A 6,000-nucleotide genomic window follows, 5' to 3' on the forward strand; every position below is an offset into this window, starting at 1 on the left:
AAATAACATCAAATAAATTGAAATACCAACTAATCTTTCCACAAAATACAATCAGGCTGGAACTGGTTTGAACCAGTTGGAACAGAAGCATTTAGAACTGGTCTGAACTAGTCTGGATGACATAACATAACATCGTACTTCTTAACCGCATAACCATGAGTTCTGCGCGGTTTACAAATGGTTAAAAAATAAGAACAAATTAAGGATAAGTGAAGGAAAATTAATTGATCAAATATTTAGAAGAAAGATATGTTTTCAGTTGAGTTCTGAAGTATTTATATGCATAGGTTCCAACCAATAATAATCAAAATTCTTTATCATGTAAGGCTGCCTGGAATGCCACATAAGCAACAAACAATTATAGCAGTAAAAATACTCAAAGTACAATATAAAATTGTCTACCAACTTCAGAATTAAGCAGAGACCAGGACTGTCTCTAGTTTTATTCCATATTGTGAGAAGATTGTCAGAACAGTTTACACCAGATTGAACTGGTCAGAACTGTTTGGAATAGGATTGAACCCACAGATTGAACCGGTCGGGACATGTTTAAACTGGTTGGAACCAGTCAAAACTGTTTTGAACCTGTTGAAAACCAGATTAAACTGGTCAGCAGTTGGAATCAGAATGATTGGAACCAGTTGGGATGGAATTAGAATGGTTGGAACTGGTTAGGATGTTTCAACTGAACAAATTAGTCAGAACCAGTTTGATCCTGTTAGAACTAGTTCAGCTATCATCTTCTAGTCTCCCTTCAATTTCTCACAATCTGCAAGCAATTTAACAATTTTGTGTCATCTGTAAATTTGATCACCTCCTATTTCCAGATCATTTATAAATGTTACAAAAGAATCTCCTTCCACTGAGAACTGTCCATTTAACTCCACTCTCTGATTTCTGTCTTTTAGCCAGTTCCCAATCCACAACTGAACATTGCCTCCTATTGTGTGGCTTTTTAGTTTCCTAAGGAGTCTCTCATGAGGCACTTTATCAAAAGCTTTCTAAAATCTAAATACACTATATCCACATTTATTTACACCTTCAAAGAATGTGGCTCTTGTTCCATTAAACTATCAAACTATCACTATAGATTCTGTACAAACATAAGGAAGTTCTTCTTCACCCAGAGAGTGGTAGAAAACTGGAACGTTCTTCCGGAGGCTGTTATAGAGGAAAATACCCTCCAGGGATTCAAGACAAAGTTAGACAAGTTCCTACTGAACTAGAACGTACGCAGGTAAGGCTAGTCTCAGTTAGAGCACTGGTCTTTGACCTAAGGGCCACCGCGTGAGTGGACCGCTGGGCATGATGGACCACTGGTCTGACCCAGCAGCGGCAATTCTTATGTTCTTATTCAGCAATTTGTTTTTTTTATAGTAGTCTACCATTTTGTCCAGCAATGACATCAAACTTATTGATCTGTGATTTCCCATATCTCCCTCAGAACACTTTATAAAAATTGGTGTTTTATTGAACTCTGAAATCTTCAGACACTGTAGATCAGGCAGGGGTGTCAAAGTCCCTCCTCAAGGGCTGCACTCCAGTCGGGTTTTCAGGATTTCTCCAATGAATATGTATGAGATCTATTTGCATGTACTGCTTTCATTGTATGCTAATAGATCTCATGCATATTCATTGGGGAAATCCTGAAAACCCGACTGGATTGCAGCCCTCAAGGAGGGACTTTGACACCCCTGTTGTAGATGATTTTAATGATAGGTTACAGATTGTCACTACACTCACGTAACCTTTTTTTTTAAGTCACTTCATTGGCATCCTATCCATTTTCATATACAGTTCAAACTCCTCTTGCTGACCTACAAGTGCATTCATTCTGCAGCTCAAGTTTTCAAATTTTATTAAAATGTGTTATCCCACTTATTGGATTTCTAAGTGGCTTACAATAGTAAAATTATAAAATTGTGATATACAGACTAGAATCAATACAAAATTTTATATTTACATTAATATCAAATACACGTTTACATTAAGAGACAAACTGTTCAAACAAAAGGTTAGAAGGGTAAGTCACTCTGGGCTAGATGCACTAAAGATACTGACTCGATCGCTGTTGGCCAATTCTCTGGCCGATTCTCCAGCAGTAATCAATGCGCTATCAAGTTTGTGTGCAAATCATTTGCAAGCAAACACAACCGATCAATCGCTCCGTGAGTGATTGACACATGCGCACAGTCCTAACAGGAGTGACAGGGGAAGCAGCCTTCTGTCACTGTAGACAATACGATGAAACCTTGAGTTCAGGTTCTTTCCTTTAAGTGTGCATGGATTTTAGGCTCTGTAGACCAGTGGTTCCAAACCCTCTCCTGGAGGACCACCAGGCCAGTCGGGTTTTCAAGATAGCCCTAATGAATATGCATGAGAGAAATCTGCATATAATGGAGGTGCCAGGCATGCAAATCTGCTCCATGCATATTCATTAGGGCTATCCTGAAAACCTGACTGGCTTGATGGTCCTCCAGGACAGGGTTGGGAACCACTGCTGTAGACCATAAGAGGCTTGCATTTGAAATCACCTTTGGCATTCAATAACAGGGAGGCACAATTTTTAAATGCCTTTAATCCTAGGACTTTTTCTGCCATTTTCATTATATACAGTATGTTCATTTCTCAGTCTGCTTGTAAAACAAGCCAGTCTCATCACCATTAAAGACCTGTTCTGGCACATATCCCTTTTCTTCAATTACAGTTAGCAGGTACTTTTTTAAATTCTTCAGCAGCTTCGTTGTTAGCTGAACCTGACTTCCCAGAAAGGCTTACAATATTTTTTAGCACATATTGCTTTTTAAAATGCACTATCCAACCTGAACTCACAGAAAAGGGTTTCACATTTTCCTGGCCCTGGGTGATGTATTTATAAATCTCTTCGACTTTCATCCTCATAATGCCAGTGCTTTTTTTCATCCACCATATGCATTATCTACAAATTTAGCTGCTTCTCCACCTTTTCCTTTAACTCATCACGAACCACAGATGTTGTTTTGGAACTTTCCAGTGCGGCTTCACAAACAGAATGATGAATATCTTCCTCTTTCTGCTGGATGGTTGATTCAGTAACATTGAACTCGTGGCTAATAACAGAAACAGACTTGCCAGAATGAATAGGGTTATCATATGGCTCCAGAAAAAGGAGTATTTAATACGTATTGTAAAGTATAGTTAATAGCAGAGGCTCATTCAAACTGCATCCGACAGAAGCATTGATATCACTGAGAACATATGGAAATCATAATAATAATAAGAAGAAGAATACGGAGAAAAATAAACCTCAATTGTGGGAGGTTGGGACTACACAAGTACCCAGCCCTCAGCACATCATCACAGGTTTATAAAAAAACTCCGTTTACGTTCATATAGACAAAATTTTCATTCACTCAAGATCACTTTTTTCCATTTTTCAAATTATTTTTTTAGAAAAGGTCTCATTATAGGTGAAGCAACTGTCCGAATGTCAAAATCTTAATGATATGAACCCCAAACTTAACTAAATTAGTAATGAAGGCTACAGCTCGATTTCATTTGTGCAGGAATTTTCAGAGGCACAATATGCAACAAAACCACACTAAAGGGAAAAGAACACTCATCTGAAGAGGTGAAAAATTCCAAGGAGACCATCCGCTCCTAATCCCGACAGAAAAGACTTTCTGTTTCGCCTCAACTGGCTACTTCAGGGGATATCTGCCATCTTCAGGTGTCTCCTTCTTTCCTGCAATCCCTACAAACGCTGGCTCTTCTCAAAATGGAGTCGGGACTGTGAGACGCGCCCAGTTCGAATATCAAACGAACTGGGCGTCATGACGTCATCACAAAGCGTGATGCGTGATAGGCCAAACATCGGCAATTAAACAGACCACCCTGTCAGCTGTCATAACAAGAAATTTTAACTAGTTCAAAGGAACGGTTGCCACTCATAAGTTGTATTCAGCCCTAATGGTTCAATTGTCTGTAACCTGTTGATCCAACGTTGTTCTTTCTGCCATAATATTCTTCTAATGTCCCCTCTTCTTTGAGTCAAGGGCAGTTTTTCAATCACCCAACATTTCAAATTTTCAAATTTGTGATTGCACTGAATACAGTGAGCTACCATAGGCGCTGTTAACTTCCGGGTATTAATACAACTTTTATGTTCAGTCATTCTGACTGTTAGAGTCCGTGATGTCTGACCTATGTATAAAAGGTCGCATGGACATTGAACTGTATAGATGATATTAATAGATTGACATGAGGATATATGATATAGAGTATAATTTTTACCATCAGAAGGATTAATAAAAGAAGAAACCTCAGCCATTATCTTGCAATTTGAGCAATGGCCGCATGGCTTATGCCCCGGTGTGTTGCTAAGATCTTCTTCTATAAATTTCTCTTTAGCAGTATGACACAGCCAGTCACTTAAATTTTTATTCCTTGATTGAGAAAAAATAAATCGTTTATTCTCAAAACAGGGTAAAGTTTGAAGAAGAGGAAGATGTTTTTTATATCTTCTAATAATCTGAGGTGACATACGAGTTTGTTTAATCACACAAGGGATGATTGTTTCTTCAACTTGAGATTTCTTATAATCCAGCAATGTTTCTCTAGGATTGTGTAATGCTCGTTTTCTAGCTCTTTTAACTAACTTAGCAGGATAATCTCTTGATATCAATTTATGTTCTAATGTTTTTGCTTCTTGTATAAATCTTTCTTTAGTATTGCAAATCCTTCTGTATCTAAGAAATTGTGCAAAAGGAATGCTCGTTTTTAGGTGAACTGGATGCATACTATCAAATTTTAATAGTGTATTTCTATCAGTTTTTTTATGAAAAACCGAAGTCTCCAAACTGTTATTTTTCTTCTGAATGAGCACATCTAAAAAACTAATGCTCTCATTACTGTGTGACATAGTAAATTTGATAGATTGATGACATTGATTTATTTTTCAAAGAGGGTTTCACAATTTATCTTTTTCAGAACATGAGGCCCTCCAGAAGTTGAGTAAAGACCCTACTATAGTAATCAGAAGGGCGGATAAGGGAGGTGCTGTAGTGGTTTGGGGTCGTGACCTCTATATTGCAGAAGCAAACATTCAACTGTTAAATCAGGACACGTACCTTAAATTAGATCAAGATCCCTCTCAGGAGATTTTTGAAATGATTGCAGACATCTGTAAGGATGCAATGAAAAGTGGCTTTCTCACTAAAAAAGAACATGCGTTTCTCACACCCCAATGTTATAAAATACCCATATTTTATCTTTTACCAAAGATTCATAAAAATACCCAATGTCCTCCCGGAAGGCCAATTGTTTCGGCCCGGGATTCTTTATTAGAAAGAACAAGCAAATATATTGATAAAAAACTTCAATGTTTCCTTATAACGATCAAATCATATTTACAGGATACCACCCAGTTTTTAAACAAACTGAATGAGTTTACATCTGGAACATCTACAAATTATATACTGGCAACTTTCGACGTTTGCTCATTGTATACTAGTATCCCGCAAGAAGAAGCTCTATCAGTACTTGTAGATTTATGGAACTCTCAACCTTCTCATAATACTACACATACTATCTTTCTGAGAGATCTATGTACAGTAGCGTTGAAAAATAATTATTTTATTTTCAATGGAGAATTCTTTAAACAACTTACAGGGATAGCAATGGGCGCGTCGTTTGCACCAACAATAGCCAATCTTTATATGTCCTGGTTCGAAGAAGTTTTTGTCTATTCACTGCCTGAATTTCGATATGTTGCCAAATGGTGGCGCTTCATAGATGACATTTTTGTCATTTGGTCGGGTACTTTACCACAACTTTTTGAATTTGCCGAAAAAATAAATCAATGTCATCAATCTATCAAATTTACTATGTCACACAGTAATGAGAGCATTAGTTTTTTAGATGTGCTCATTCAGAAGAAAAATAACAGTTTGGAGACTTCGGTTTTTCATAAAAAAACTGATAGAAATACACTATTAAAATTTGATAGTATGCATCCAGTTC

This window comes from Geotrypetes seraphini, chromosome 11 (assembly GCF_902459505.1).
Source record: "Geotrypetes seraphini chromosome 11, aGeoSer1.1, whole genome shotgun sequence".
In the NCBI taxonomy this organism is placed as follows: Eukaryota; Metazoa; Chordata; class Amphibia; order Gymnophiona; family Dermophiidae; genus Geotrypetes; species Geotrypetes seraphini.